The sequence below is a fragment of the Apium graveolens genome, chromosome 1, assembly GCF_009905375.1.
Source record: "Apium graveolens cultivar Ventura chromosome 1, ASM990537v1, whole genome shotgun sequence".
Taxonomy (NCBI): Eukaryota; Viridiplantae; Streptophyta; class Magnoliopsida; order Apiales; family Apiaceae; genus Apium; species Apium graveolens.
The window spans coordinates 1,606,111-1,623,624 of NC_133647.1; the positions used below are offsets into that span (position 1 = coordinate 1,606,111).

Sequence of the window (17,514 nt, forward strand, 5' to 3'; positions counted from 1 at the left end):
TTCACTGTCATCGTTATGGGTGTTGGGAACCACGGACTTAGGGTGTTACTATGTTTTACGATAAAGATTACAAAAAGAGGATTATCTTGTTAATGGTTGATTCCACGCTCTTCTATTGTATTCCCAAATTCCCTTGAGCGAAGTGTGGCCTCCGTCTTCTCAAGTTATCCTCTCTTCTTGCTCCTTGGTGGCTACAATATGTTTTCACACAATTGCCAAGCAAGAAGAGAATAAAATATATATAGGCTACAATAGGGACCATGGATAATTAGGTTGGGCCTTCTAATTACATCTTGAGCCTAGCCCAATGTAATTAAATATTAATTCAATCCACTAAAGAATTAATATTTGCACTACCTTTCCTAATACCGTAATTTAATTAATTCGGTTCCAATATTATTTGCTTATTAAATTCCCCATGTTTAAAATATCATATGTCCATTAATTAAATAAATTACTGATAATTTATTTAATTAATATCTTTTATCCTTGATCATCCACTCAACCTTTATTTAATTATGCCAGAATAAATTCCACCTGCAGGGTTTCACATAATTAAATCTTTTTGAGCTTTCAAGGGGACATCATTAACCCGAATATTATCAGGACATGGATTCCTTCAATAAATAATATCCACCATGTATATAATTCCATCACCCAAAATATAATGATATAATTCAAAAGAATTATTTTATATATAAATCAAAGCATGTAAATAATATACACGTGTCAATTACTATTTCCGGATTAAGAACCTAAGCATTAATAATAACATAGAATCTTAGTTCTCCTTCTTAATCAGTATTAAGGGAACAATTCTAAATTTGATCATGTTCAATATACACAAAGTATACTAGTATTATTTATTAGTCAATATAAACTAATCTAAATAATACTACAGCCATATCAGTGGATTGTCCAGCACCACCTGTGCTGTGAACCTTATTATATTATAAAACCGTATTTAACAATCTAATATTCTGTATCCCATTTGATACTAGATTGTTCACAATATATAATATTAGATAACATGTAAACATTCAAATGATTCTCAAATAAACTGGCCAGAAATAAATGTACATACTTCAAATAAATATTTTCAGTATACACTAACAATGGGGAGTGACATCGAGACTATTGAGCTTCTGGGTTCTCAGGCCCAAGCTGCGGTAACTTTCTACTCTTTCTTTTTTAAATTCCAACTTTCTCGTATTTCAATGAACTTGTGTTAACTCATGTTTCTTTGCAGAGTAACACCTACTTTCAGGCGGCCCTCCATCAGGCTAGGTCTTGGAAGGGTAACTCTGATGAGTTTGAGAAGGAGATGAAGAAATGGGAGGAGAGAGCTAAAGCCCTGGAGAAGAAGCTGGACACGAAGAAGGAGGAGCTGGCTAAGGCTCATTCCGAGCTGGTGAAACTTAGGAGTGATAAGGAAAAACTCATCGATGACTACATGGACTCCGACAAGTTTAAGAATCTCATGTAGATTCATGATGAGGGTCTTTATTCCCTACAGTTTACTCAGGGATGGGATGCGGCCATGAAGGCGGTTTCTGAGAGGCATCCAGGCTTAGTCGACCCTAAGGACATTATAAGTCCTGAGCAGGCTGAGACGGAGGACAGCATAGATGCCCTCTTCAACTCCCCTCAGCCAGATGATCACATCTTGGATCCTAACACCGCTTCTCCTCCCGCTTCTCCTACGAAGGATGCTGAAAATGAAGGTGTTGATAAGGAGCAAGGGAATGAAGGCTCCCGCATGGAGGAGTAGTTCTTCTATTTTGTAATTTTATTCTTAACTTATGTTTGAACTTTGTTTGTATCAGAACTTATTACCCTTCGGGGTTATTTTATGCTGCTTTTCTTATTCGCATCTTTCTCCTTTATCTTTCCAGTACTTAATATGCATTTAAACTTGAACTACTTGGCCCTTTGAGTTGTGCAACATGCACTCTTATAAAAGAATCCTTGAAGTCTTCTTCTTTCAATGATCAACGCGTGATTTTTGTTAAAACCACACAAGGTATTATCACAATTTAAACATCCATAGGTTGAAATAATTTCAAACTCAATAATATGAAGTCTAGTTTTCCAAAACCTTACATAGTATGGGTTCGACCCTTAATAACAATGACTCGAGAATGTAAATTCTACTGGAATATAAAATCCTACGCAAGCAAAGCTTCAAGGTGCTTTTAAACCTACTTGTCATTTTGACAAGTGAGAATCGTACTCAACTGACTTACACATAGTAAACCTTCATATTTTGTGCATGCCAAGTTTTCGGTACTTCGAAACCATCCATAGTTTCTAACTTGTAGGTTCCCCTTCCTTGAACGTTCTTAACCTTGTACGGCCCTTCCCAATTCGGGGCAAGCTTTTCTTTTTTCCCAACACCAGAGGGTTCCACCTTCCTCAAGACTAAGTCTCCTTGCTTGAAGAATCTTTCCTTAACCCTTAGATTGTAGTAGAACGAAGCCTTTTTCTGATATTCTACTATCTTCTCATGTGCCTCATCTCGCACTTCGTCGATTAGATCCAGGGCTAATCTTTTCCCTTCCTCATTCTCCTCAGCATTGAAAGCTTGAATCCTGGGAGAGGAATGTGATATCTCCACGGAAACAACTGCTTCTGCCCCATATGCTAACATGAAGGGAGTTGCTCCGGTCGTGACTCTACAGGTAGTCCTATAGGCCCATAGTATTGGAAGTATCTCATCCACCCAATTATTCCTCAATTTCTCGATCCTCTTCTTTAGTCCATCCAGGAATATTCGATTTGCCACTTCTGCTTGCCCATTGGCTTGCGGGTGAGCCACAGAGGTGAACCGTAACTCAATTTCATTTTCTTCACAATATTTCTTGAATCCTTCGTTGTTGAACTGTGTTCCATTGTCAGTGACTAGGATGCGGGGAATTCCATACCGGCACATGATATTTTCCCACAGGAATTGTGCAACCTGCTTATTTGTGATTTTGGCCAGGGGCTTGGCTTCAATCCACTTAGTAAAATAATCAATGGCCACAATCAAAAACTTCCTTTGTGCAGTGGCCATGGGGAAAAGCCTAAGTATATCCATTCCCCACATAGCAAAGGGGATGGGTGAGTTGATGGAGGTCAGCATCTCAGGGGGTTGCCTAACAATAGGTGCATGCTTCTGACAGCGGTCACACTTCTTCACATATTCCTTGGCATGAGCCATCATTTCTGGCCAATAAAAACCTAAACGGGTTATCTTATGAGCTAATGCTCTGCCCCCCAAGTGTTGTCCACGTATGCCTTCATGTACTTCTTTAAGAGCCAAACGTGCCTCATCAGGCCTGAGACACCTTAAGTAAGGGACCACAAAAGATCTTTTATACAAAATCCCATCTATTAAAGAGTATCTTAGTGCTCGAACAGCTAACTTCCGTGCTTCAGTAACATCGTTTGGCAACCGTCACTATCCTTATTTTAAATTTTCTCCATTTTATTTTATAATCATGTATTAAAAATATTAATTCAATTTTTAATTTATATTTTAATATTATTTTAAAATAATTATAACTTATAAGTTATCATTTACCAAACACACCATCAACTTATAAAAAACTTATACGTAAAATTATCCAAACACCTAAACAACTTATAAGTTACAATGTTCATATTACTTATATGACGCTTTCCAACTTTAAGTCATAAGTTATAATTTTTAAGAAAGCCCACTCCACGTGTCTTGAAGAAAAATGGAAAGCATACAAGCAATCAACTCATTTGATGACATTGACAACGAGACTTTAAGTTCTCGAATATTCTACCCAGGTTGAATTATACCGATGGCCACTTGGGACCTGATAACGACGAAGGCAATGAAGATGATACGGAAAACATGAATATGAGGACAATTTTTACTTATACGATATCCTATTAGAAAAAGACAAGCTCTTGGTAAGTTCGAGCAAACTTAAATTTTTTCCCCTAATAAATCAGTCCTCTATGCAATTTGTGTACAAAAAAGTAATGTGCAAGATTTACTTTAAAATTTTAATTAAGCTAATAAATGAACTGGGAAAATATGTTTAACAATAAAAGAAATGGAGAAATGTCAGGTGCCAACTTAAGATCAGTTGAGGTTAACTCAATTTGTGAAACTAAGGGAAATTTGTGACTAGATTGTACCACTGCCGTCCTAATGCCAAAATCTCTCACTTATATATGTGTGCTGGATAAATGAGATGATGTGTTTCCATTTACAATCACATTCTCATGCCCAACTGTCTGCTCTAAAATAATGCACAATCTAACATCATTTATCAAACACGCGACCTGCACTCTAATTAGGCTTTTACAAATTACTGTGTGTTTGTAAAAAGTCTAACCTGCTATTTCTGGATTTCCAGCTTAATCTGGAGGTGGGTATTGTTCCCATCCCTATTGATGGGTTGGGGCAGAGGATGAACCAACGCCAATTTCGGGTGGTATTGTGCTACCGGTTTGCAATTCCTTTGTTTACTGAAGGCACCTTGTGTCCGAGTTGTAATGTTCACAGGATGGACCAGTGGGGCGATCATGCAGTTCACTGTTCAAGTGATGTAGGTGTGAAATTCAGGCATAATTTGGTGCGCGACATTCTGATGGATATCTGCTCCAAGGTTAGCGATCCTGTGCGTAAGGAGGCTCCTTTGGGATTTCTTTCGGATGCTGGGCAAGAACTCAGACCTACAGATCTATTGTTGTTCAATTGGTCCCAAGGTAAAGATGCATGTCTGGATGTGACTGGTATTTCTCCAATTGTTGGTGGGGGAGTGAGTTCATGGGCTCCTGGGGTGGCGTTGCTAAATGCGGTGGAAAAGAAAAAAAGGAAGTATTCTAGGATTTGCGCTGACCATGGTTATTCGTTTATCCCCTTTGCCTTCTCTACTTTTGGGGAACTAGACACGAAAGCGTTGGATGTTCTCTCGCGTCTCAAGATTCTTTCCATTATTCTCTCTAATAATGCTAAGAGTGGTGTTTTTCTTTTTCATAGGTTTAGCTTTTGTATTCAGAAAGGGGTGGGAGCGCAACTTGTGTCTCGACTCCCTTCTAATTTTTCGAGTTAAATAAAAAAAAACTAAAAATAATAATAAAATTAGTGAGATTAAAAAGTCTCATTGAAAAGACAAACTACCCCTGTTTTTAATTTTTATATAAAATATGTGCTTTGTGGGAATCGAATTCAATATATTTCATTCACATATACAACCTCATATCACTACATCATAAGGTCACATGTGCTTTTTATCATACACATAATATGTAAGTGTGCTAAATGAATATTTTATTTAACTTTAAAGATAGTTACTTGAATTCTGTAAAAAAAGATAGTTACTTAAATATTGTTACTTGAATATTTGTACAGTTAATTTTACAGAATTAAATTCTGGATATAAAATTAGACATAGTACATAAATGAATTATTATCTTATTTATTAATCTTTTTTTAGTTTAAAAATGTATCTCATATATTTTTAAAATATTTTATTATGATAAAAAGTAATTAAAATACTCGAAATTTGACTATATGACCCGTCAAAAAACATCGTCACATTGTACGTTTAGTAAATTTAAATTACTAGTTCGGCGAGAATATCTTACCAATAATGTGAATTTTTTTTAATATCTTATGTTAATATAAATTAAAGTGTTTGAGGTGTTTATAAGATCAAGTCAATTGATTATTTATATTAAAATTACTAACTTCACTGGTAGCGCATTATTATTTTTGGGACTTGTTCTGATTTTAAAAATATTCGAAATTTGATATGAGATATCACGATATTTTTTAAAACTACGATGATATATTAAATCGATTTATTTTTCATTTTTCACTTTAAAAAGCTTTTTAAAAAGAATTCTTCTATATAAATAATATTCATTTATCAAGATAATATTGTACAAATATTTTGAATTATTTTTATATTTTGAATTATTCAAATAAAAGCTATATTTATACTATATTGTAACATTTGATTCAATGCATTTTATATTATTTAAATAAAAAATATATAGTGTTCAATAATATGAATGAATTAACCAGTTCAATTGATATTTTTAAAACTTTATCAAATTGAAAAATATTTAATTTTAGGAAAATAGTATACACTGTTATGAAATTATTATATGAAGAAATATTAGAGTAGTAATAAAAGAAACTTAAAAACGGTTTAAATAACGATATAATTATAATTTTTCTTCGAATCCTTGAAATAAAAATCATAAATATCAATAATAAGTCTTTATAATATATAATTTATTTTTATATTACAACTATGATTGATACTCAGTTGCGTAAAAACTGGATATAAATTGTTTGTTAATGATAATATGAATACCATATTTAAATTATTGCAATTTATTTATTACATAATTTTAATTTTCGAATAATTATAAATGCATGTTATTTAAGTAATCATTTGTCTCACTAGATGTTAATAATGATTATACATGTACATAAATCAGATATTTAGCATATAAATAATTGAAACCATCGTAATTTACTAAGAAATGTAACATACAACAATTTACAAGCTGACACATACACACATAACTTAATGTTACTTTGGTAACCGTATTGTAAATAAAAAACTAACATTATTCCACAAATACATAATTTGAATTTCAAAAACTAACCTTTTTCAAAAAAATCAACTTTTATATTAATAATAGTGTAAATTTTACATTATTGTATATTATGATTGCAAGTCATCCTGACTTCAATTATGCATTTTTTATCTTTTTAAATTGAATAAGTTAATTATAAGTTAGTAGTGAACTTAGTAATAATATAGACCAGTACATATAGTTTATTTAAATAAAATTTAAAATTGTTGGTTAACTCTGTATTCAACATAAATGTTATTTTTTAACTTTTTATTTGTAAACATACTAACGTCATTTTACATATTAAGTATAATCGTTTCGTTTTAAATGTACACTGACTACCCTATTTATATCCCTTCATTAAATACAAATTATACAACACAAACAAGAATATATATATATATTTTGCTAATGAGTTATATTTGAAACGCTGTGTAATTTGGTATTGTCTTTTATGAAAATAATACACATTGATAAATAATCAACTTGTATTTGATATACGTTAGACATTGTACAACATTTACAAATAAGAAAACAATTAAAAACATTATAATTGCATGATGCATAAAAAAATTCTAGAAAATGACTCGTGCCTCGCACGTGTTATTATGCTAGTTATAGATTGATATTGTAACATACAACTCTATATATATTGAATGAAATACAATCCCAAGGCAGAGGACTTTTCCTGTATTCTAGCATGGTATCGAGCCAAACTTCCTAAGCCTAATTTTTCTTTTTCTCTCAAATTATCTAAGCAACAACCACCATGGGCGATGGAAATAACAAAACAACACATCCCCTCTCCTCAACCCTTCATCCTGCTCAAGCGATACACAATATTAAGGGCATCATCTTTCTTACCCTTGATTTGCAACATGTACAATATCACATGTGGGATTGGGTATTTAAAGTCGTTGTCATGGCCCACAACATGATGAATCATATGGATGATCTTGTGACGACTCCCCCGGATCTTACGGTCTCTGCTTCCAACTGGAAATAATTAGATGTAATAGTATTTTCTTGGATTTATAGTGATAGGGTATAGACAACCTAGCTAGAGTCCAACCTAGATCCAGGGTAGGACAAGCTCAGTTAGAGAACTGAGACCCCCCTCGCCCAGATCAAGTGGAGGGATCGATACTCGGATTGATTTCCGGGCCCAGGCCTAACCCAGGAGCAAGATCACCTCCCATCTTGGATCCGGACACAGGCCCAACACAGGAGCAAGATCACCTCCCAGATAGGGTCCAACCCAGCTAGAGCAGACTCGATGGGGGTCCCCCAAACCCAGGTATGCCCCACAGCCCACCAAGGAAGGGCACATGATAGTGACGGCTATCAACAACCAACACCTGAGATAAGCATGACACGCGTCAACACGCCTTTGGGTCGTCTCAAAGGTGGTACCTGCCTGGACACGTGTAGCGAATCCATCCGAGCTAGGCGTCCTCCGCCCCCAGAAATGAACGGCCCTGATCTAAATGTACCAAACCCTAAATCCTACATTTGGGCTATAAATACCCCAAAGGGAAACAATTTAGGGGTTACACATTCTCGTACACGCCTATAGACACACAACTACCATAATTTCTTATCTATCTTCATATTCCTCAAAGTAAACTCTTACTCTCACACCGGAGGCGCCGCATGGCTCAAACCCCCTTTCCGGTGTTGTTTTGCAGATACCCCACCACAGCTACACCACAGCCGCTACGAAGGTCCAGGCGCGGCGTCGGAAGGAGTAGCCCCGTACACCGGAGTTATCATATAGCACTATATCGTGGGATCTTCTTCTTACTATTATTCATCCTGGTTCTTGTGCCATAGATGCTTGACTTCATGTGAATGATTTGTTTCAGGATAACAAAGGTGTGCGCGCTGCAAATTTTTGAGTATCAATTTAATCATACTAAGATGGAGGATTTTCCTAATGTCACTTCTTATTATCAGCACCTCAAGTCGTTGGCTGGTCAACTCAAAGATGTTAAGGAGACAGTGAGTGATCAACAACGTGTTCTTCAATCGTGAATGGACTCCCGTAAATCTTTGATGCTACATGTAGTTTTATCAATATCATGAATCCATTCCCTTCATTCTTAACTGCTCGCAGTATGCTCGTGCACGAGGAGTCCCACCGTCAACACAACTATGGGACAAATTCATTTATTATGTGTGCCCCTCATACTGCTAACACTCCTTCTCCAGCACCTCTTAGCAACAATCGTAATAACGGCGGGAACCGCAATAATAGGTGCACAATCTCCCTAACAAAACACCTCGACAGAACCTGCCTCTGGTGAAGGTACAAAAGGTCACATACACCTCATCAATCTCATCAGAACATCTCGGATCACAAATACCTCCCGATACATAGCATACACCTTGTCATTCATACATCCGTCGGAGCTCCTCATATAAAAAGCTGAAATATCGATAAAGTAATAAATTTGGTATTACTTTAAAGAAGTTTAACTGTATTTACTCTTTATTAAGTGACTGCATTGCAATTATATAAATTAATCTTATTTTTTTACAAAATTGATGTGAATGCAAAAAAAGATTTTGGAAAAAGGATTTTAAAAGATGATATAAAGAGATTTTAAAATTGAAGGGGATTTTAGTAATTTTGTACCGGGGTTCCAATTAGTTTTGGGGAAAATAACTTGGTGTATTCATCCATCTTCCTTCAACCCGACCCGCCTCAACAGTGGATGCATCTTCGCAAAGGGGGAAACGAAATTATGAAGTCAAATTCTGCGAGCATCAACGTTAATATGTATATTTATATTAATCTGTATTCATGATTGTGTTGCAATTTTAGGTTTGAATGTGTGTTGTGAATGTTATAAATCATCACACTGTAAAATAGAGTTTGATAATTTATTCATTTACTTGTGAGACTAATTTGAATGGATTATTCATTACTATTACTAATTTGTTGCTTGTATGGCTTTTAGAACCAATATTTTGTTGGTATGATGAGCTCGCATATACTTAACAGACAATCAATATTAATATTCCGGAATAGCACTTGCATCTGATTTAAACTTATTATACTGCAAACTTAAATACGAATTACTTACGATGATTGTCAGGTAGCTTAATCCACTTAGGTAGACTTACAGCACTTTAAACTTGCCGCTGTTGGATTCTATAAGCGTTGCACTATGCTTCTTGTTTACATTTCACTACATATGCTTGCTATCTACCAACATGTATATATCACATTTTTTCACTTTAAATACGATATGCTGAATTTGTCATTCAATGATTCTGAGTGTTTATATGTAACTCTGTATTTTTACATACATACTTTCGTGTCAATAAATGTTTTACTGCATCATGTCATACTATAGCATGTATATAACATTATAAGTGATTTTGCGGTTGCTTTTTCCTAAGTTTATAAACAATCAACCTATTTGCTTATCAACAGATGTACTACATTGTAATTATGTTTTGTTTTTAGGGTGTGCACCCTGAGGATGAGCTGTCCATGGACCCTGGACCTAGAGAGTAGAGACTTGCGTGCTACATTTACATCCATTCGTATCCAATGTTGTGAGAAAGGCGGGTGCTGGAGAATTTCAAAATTCATGGCGGCTTAATCCTAACCAGGCTAGACATTGGAAGCTATATGAGAGGATGATTCCCATTCTTTCAGACCTGATGTTTGATGGTGTTTCACGGCTCTCTTGCATTGTCATGGCTTGGGGTTTGATCACTGCACTAGTAGAGCGTTGGTGGCCTGAAACACATACATTTCACCTACCTGTCTGAGTGTGTATCATCACACTTCAAGATGTTAGTGTCCTCCTTGGTCATTTGGTCTTACACAGCTTGATAATGGGCGGGACAAGCCTATTGTGGAGGTTTGTTGGAAAAGCACCTGGAAAAAGTTTTATAGGTGGTAGGTTCAGTTGAGCTGGCCGACTGAAAACTTCAAATGACTGCCTGATGATGCATCTCCCGAGCTCATGCGATACACACATTCATATCTGTTGCAGCTGTTTTCCGGGGTTTTATTCACAGATCAATCAGGCAGTCAGGTTCATTGCATGTATCTACCATTGATCAAGTTTTAGAGGGTTGTCGGAATTTCTCATGGGAATCAGCACCTGCATATTTTTTTAGGGTGTTATGCAAGTCATGTAAGATAGCCATCCGAGGAGAACACCAGATGCGTACTCCTACTGCGGTCATGGGCATGGACTAGATCGCCTACGTTAGCTCCTCTTCCTCGTGTTCCATCTCTGGACAATGCAGCTATTTGGGGTAACCGACGGGATGAGGTACTTAATTGTATTTAAGTGATTAATTTTATTTTGCTGTCTAGTTTACTTGAATTGATTGTTGTGTTCTTATTTTATTTAATGTCATACATATGTTAAACTAATTCTAATTTGCATTTACATTTCAATTTGTTGTATAGTTGGTGCTTTGCCTAACATGATGCTTGAAACTGTTTTTTAATGTACAAAAGTTTGGGTTTTAACTTCTCTTAATGCACAGGTGGAGAATGAGTACATGCTTTTGAATCCAAATGTGGCGATGTAGGCAAAGCTAATCTCTCTTGGGCTGCAAAAATTGCTACATCTCAGAATACAGGGTACCTTGGGTAATGTGCAAGCAGCCAAATGCTCCAAAGCCTATGGTTAGTGTCTTACCATATTAGTTTTCAATACAAATAATTGTTATTTTTGCTAAGCTGAACATTTTAAAAAAATTCTCCCGTATGTACTGCGGGGAAAGTTACAAGCATATAAACAATGAGAATTTAAACTAGTGCTGCACTAGATCAAGAATTGAGAACTATATTAGGTTCCTGCCATATAATTAACCAGGTATACCAATAGAGAACTATTAGCATCGGAAGGGCAGCATTACCACAAACTCATCGGGGAATTGGCATCCATACAAATAAGCACCAGTAGCAGCAGGTTTGCATTCCAAAATAGTAATCTTTCTGCACTCAACCAAAATATTTCAAACCCAGAATCTTACTGTCCTTTCTAAAGACAGTAACGGTAACCACCAGAACTTGAGCACCATCATGACTTAGCAGTACTTTCAGAAACTGATTCAAACACTAAGAACAATCTCCTATACTCGGACATGAATATATGTCTGAGATATGATCAATATTGTAAAACCGTTTATATTATGACAAGCTGTAGAAACATTTTTAGTCCTCTACTCTGTAGTCCATTAAATTTATTTTATTTCATCATATCATCCAGAAATAGGGAGTAAAACAGATTTGTTCAATATGCGGCCGTCCATTTAAAATCAGCCCAATAAATGTTGCTTCCTGATTTGGATGCGTCAAACATAAACAATTTTTTAAAATATGTAAATATGGGGTTCTTAATAGTTGGTAACCAATCAAATCTAAAAAAGAGTCACAAGTTAATAGATTTTAATGACTGTATGCACTTTAATTACTCTTTTTACACAATGGGAATAGAGGCAAGTGAGGTATGTGACATATATAAAAGTTAAAGAGGAACTTAGTTTAAGATGTTTAATTGATAAATCTACTGCATAGGTTATAATCACCATGTCCTCCAACTTAGGTAGTTATATACCCACCTTCCAAAGAGGTCTAGGAAGGTTAAAGTTCAAGATGTGTGTGCATTTGAAAATTCCTTTACTGTCAAAAGATTGAGGAAAGTTGATGATTCAAGGCTTTTTGAGCCTAGTATCTGTCTTTGTGAGTATCTAATCTCTTGTTCCTACCTTTACAAAAGGTTCAGGATTCAAGTCTTATTGGAGGATTTGTGAGTGAGTAATGAGTATATTAGTCGATACAAATCTTAAGAAAGAAAAATAGACAAGTATGGCTTACTGCAATACTGTAGGGTTAATAAGTTTGTCAAGTAGCTTGGTGTTCGACCCAAATCGGCACGAAAATATGGCACATTACTTGTATTTGTGTTTATTCAAGCTGAATCCTAAACATACAAGTACTCTATATTATGATACCAGATTTGAATATGAGCAAAGGGCTTTGCTCGTAAAATTATTTGAGTTCTGCAAACTATATACGACTGATATGTGACAATTACTACTCCTTTTGTGGTTCAAACATATCTTAATGCTAATCTACGTATACGAAGTCAACTTACCTGTATTACCTGTTTATTATCTGATGTACAGAATTCTTTTAACAGATATATGGGAAATATTTACATATATCGTATCTGATTACCTTTTTGGTATAATTACAAAATATACTACTAACATTCTTAATTATCAACACAAGTACAATAATTTAGAACTTGTAAGCTACTTATATTCAGATCATATTCGATGGTTCAAAGCTGCTGGTATTATTTGAATGAAGTTTGCAATAGTCTGTATTATATTCAAATCTAGTACTGTACTATTATACTATTAGAGTCCTATAAAAACTGATCGAGTAGAATCTAAGCGTAGTGGTTCTCGAAGGTATTCAGGTCATTTTTACTTCTTAGTGGGTGTCTGTAAAAAATATGCCTGATGTCTTCTGCTGCTGTTACTTTATCTGTGAGGAGTCAGTCTCATGTATCTTGTTCTTGACATCACGACTTTAAAGACATAATCATGAATTATTTCTGTGTGCATACAACCTTATCTTTTCACGTTTGCTCATCAGTACGATTCCCTTATGCAACCTAATGGAACCATTAATTTGATGTCCTCCCTTTTAAGAATAAAAGAGACATCATGATAGTATGTATATACTGCCATGAAGTACTTTGTCTCAAAGCTGTAATCCCAGTTCAAAATTAATAGTATTTTCTTTGTATTATGTTCACGACTGATAGTAAATTTAAGAAATTAAAGAAGCCAGCATGACCTTTGACTTGCTCACAAACCTGTATTTGGAAGTCACTGTACCATTGATCGACTACATAAATTTGATTTGTTATGAATTTGGACATCTTTGAAAGAATTGCTTGGACTCTAGAACATAATACCATGCAAGATGTTTGGCTTTGAAGAAAATCGAATTCTGGAAAACAAGTACTTCTGCCTAGTGACTTTTCTAACCCACCAGTGCGATACTTAATTTTTACCAGTGAATTGAGCGGGTAGGACCATCATTGCCGTGTGTAACAGAATATAGCAGCCTCACCATCAATAAACAATTGCCTAGCACAATTTATTTTTTACATTTTTGGTTAAAACCTAAAAGTATGGGGAGAACATATTTGCCTCAAATATGCTTGTTTACGAACTACCTGTTTTATCGCACCCTAAAAGGTCTATTGATCTATTCACTTTGGTACAAATCTTTTTGCTATCCCTTATGATGCTATAAATAATATGATATAATGTTACTATGTATCATGAATGTGTGTGTGTGTGGTGTATGTGCCTTTCTGTAGTAATTGCATTTTTATATTTAAACTTTCAGGATCAAAACTTTTGGAATTGCAGTTCTCATAGGCCCGCTGAAGATATTGCTTATGCTACTGCACTTTTTTCCAGAAAGGAGGAAGAGTGCTTAACTGGTATATGCTACGTATTATACTGTATCTTTAATTTTTTGAAATCTCTATAATATAAAAATTCATACACCAGTTTTTTTCCTCTCACTAAGGACACCTGGATGATGTTATCTTGTCACCAGTTTTAATTGTTAAAACATGTGATAAGCATTTACTCAACTGTCATTTACTCTTGTGTGTTGGACCTACTTTCCTGGTGGGACAAACTTGGGCGTACTTCTGGCGCATTTTTTTACAACAAGTTATGATTATGATGCTCGTATTGATGAGTATGGTTAGTTTTCAAACATTGACAAAGAATTACCCACTCATGTTTTTTGTCTGTGATGTGATTAATGTGGTCTCAGTTTCTTCATTACAATGTAATTATTTTTCTGGCATTCGAGTTTGTTAAATCTCTCAAAATGGAGGACATCTCTGGGAATTGGATAGAGCTCTTAAGTTGTACGAGAGTGCTCTGCTGAAGAATGCCCGGACCATACTTTCTTTTGGACTTTTACAAGAGGTGTACAGTGCTTCTAAAAATCTACAGTAAGTCTTTATAAACCGTCATGTTCGTACTTGCATTTGGGAAGACTTTCACATGTAGTAGTTTAGCCAGTCAAGTTCAGAGCAAGCTAAGTAAATTAACTGAGAGGTTAAGTACTATAAATTAATAAATTCTCATTATAATATATCTGTTACAGGTTAGAATATAGAACTCCTGTATCTCCCAACCTATAAAAGTAACAGAACTAAATCTTTTATTTTTTCAAAACCCAACTCTTACCTCGAATTCAGATATTTGTTAACAATACTTTCCATTCCGCCCAACTAACAGACACCATAAGTGTCTGCTGTAATAGTTTCCAAGGGGAAATTTTTATCATCTTATCTTTATTGAGTCTGGGCTGTCTAGCTAGTATTTTCTGTTAATGGACATTCAAGTTTTGTCATTTTAATGGAACCTTTCCCATCTTACAATTTACAATATGGCGTCTTAGAAATACACCCTCATTGATAGTCAGAATTTCTCATCTTATAGCCCAATGACCCTACGTCCACAATCACCCGATTCTTCCCACCCTCTCTGTCTCACAGTTATCCACACTCACAGTTACAGTATATAAGCATTTCCTATTTGCAGTGTTTCCATTTGGTTAGAAGGAACAGAATGAGGTAGAATGGAATAAACTAAGACTAATTCGTGTACATTATGCGTACTTGTCATTTTTCCCCCTTCTCATTCCACAAGTGTAAACAATAGCTTGTTCCTTGTAGTATAATGTAGAATGCCTGTCCTTTCTTCGTGCTCATGTCCTACACAAATATAATTATCGTCAAACTGCAATTTTTACTTCACCTCTCATCTTCGTAGTCATTACTGTTTATATGTTTCCTATTCAAATTTTGTTATTAGTGACTCCAATCTTGGTTTTAATGATGGCACTTATTCCCAAGTTAGTGATGTAGGCTAAGACAATCACGCAGGCCGACTTGTAGTAAACGACTAAATCCCTGCCCCAGTTGTTTGCTACTTCTTGTACACATTTGCTGTTGACTTTTGGCTATCTAGGAGACTAGGCATTCGAACTTTCTCACTTTAACAATGCGGAATGTCTCGATGTGTTTTAGGAGCTTTTCTTTGATCCTATGTGCAGCAAGCAACTTGGGAGCTTTGTTTAATAGATAATAGTAATATGCAGTCTAACTCAAAATCAGTACTAGCATCTCAATTCTGGTCTCAATTCTTAGTGAGTTGTATTATTTCTGTTACTAAAGCCATTTTTTTAGGTTGATATATATGCAGATGGTCCAGGAATATGTGCTCCATTCATTGCTAACTTGGACCATAAAGAGGGAACAGTAGTGGAATTTCACAACCCATTCACTCGTAAAAGCTTAGACTTCTTTGAATCGAGTTGAACCTTGTATTGAGAACTCTAGACAGGTGAACCTTTCTTCATGTCAGAAATTCATTTGGTACTCTCGAGCTTTCAGAAAGGATCTTAGCCAAACGTTTACCAGCTTCGCGAGTCCATTTCGGTCTACACACGGCTAGGCACTTCTGGTTGTTGGTTTCTCGATAAAAACTCTCCGATGTCGAAGATCTCAGAATTGCCTCAACAAAAATATATGGAATTGGGCCTGAAAAAGCCATTCAGGTTCCACCTGCCAGTGTGGTTGGTCATTATACTCCCAGATTGCAACAATGTATAATCCAACACAGCAAAGGTATTTCAAATTCCGTAACCGTGACAACCGAACTCTGAAGTTGATAATTAAAATGGCCAAATGAATATTATTGTTTCATTTGGTTGGACTTTTAAGCAGTTAGAATGGCCATTTAATCTGGTCCTTTTACTTCTTTTGTATAGGTTGGATGACGGTCTTCTCGTACGGAGATGGTACCAATCCATTTAGAAATATCTAAATGGGAAGTATTTGCGGAGAAAGATGGTATCCAGGACAAGGCAGTTTTTGTTCATAAAGGTTTTCTTGAACGAATCTATGCACAGAACTTGGAGATATAAGCGTAATGAAAAATACCAAAATACCTCATTTCAGACTCAGATGTTCTATACCTACACAAAAAAATTCCCATGTACTAGCTATTACGAACACTGCAAAACACACTTCAGTCTGAAATTTGTATATGTTTGGCTCTGCTTTCCAATAAAAATTGATACCTATTTTGAAATCCCTTTGCATTTATAATCAGATTGCCAATATCCACATTCAAATTGATAATTGGAATATAGAACATGAATGATCCATTTTTTTTTCAGATCTTTTGAAGATGTTCTGGTCCTAACCTGTGTACTTTAATTTGATGCATAGGTTCACAAAAACTCAAATGGATTTTGACTTCTTTACACTTCATCTTCAAATTCAGAATTATCTAGATTTACATTTGATTTAAAATCAGAAATTCTAAAATTTAAGCCAAAATAGAAGGGAAATATCCGGTATATAATACCACCACAATATAAGACCAAGACATAATATCTGGTAATAATTATGACACAAATTTAAATAAATGATATAAGACCAAAATATAAAGATTAGGATATGACACAAATCTAAATGAATTAAGCATTTATATTTATTTTATTTTGGTAATTATGTACACAAATTCGATCAAAAAATTATACTCTTTCTTATATCCTACTATGGGTTGCTCAAAAAAAAATCAAATAAATTTATATATAACTCAAAATTGCCATCATTTTATTTAGTCAAAACCTTTTTTAATCGTGTGATGTATCTTTAAGTATCAATTGACACTTAAAAATATAGAATTAATTTTACTAGATATTTCATGATTTTAATCGTTTTTGTTTACTTTGAAATCTTATAATATAAAATTATCTTACATGAACACAAAAAAAAAAAAAGAAGAAAGAATTTTATT

At 34.9% G+C, this 17,514-nt stretch overlaps 1 long non-coding RNA gene across 4 annotated transcripts; it reads left to right on the forward strand.

The window, feature by feature from the left end:
* The first annotated feature begins 9,241 nt into the window (after positions 1–9,241).
* On the forward strand, positions 9,242–16,800 carry LOC141659353 (uncharacterized). 4 transcript variants are annotated; one of them, XR_012549729.1, is made up of 7 exons: positions 9,242–9,400; positions 10,094–10,916; positions 11,137–11,278; positions 11,469–11,564; positions 14,027–14,651; positions 15,894–16,334; positions 16,478–16,800. It is a non-coding gene; the product is annotated as an uncharacterized LOC141659353 (long non-coding RNA). The 4 variants fall into 4 exon arrangements; XR_012549730.1 differs by lacking the exon at positions 11,469–11,564 and having other exon boundaries at positions 14,027–14,394; positions 14,468–14,651; XR_012549731.1 differs by lacking the exon at positions 11,469–11,564 and having other exon boundaries at positions 14,027–14,394; positions 14,507–14,651.
* Positions 16,801–17,514: the final 714 nt, after the last annotated feature.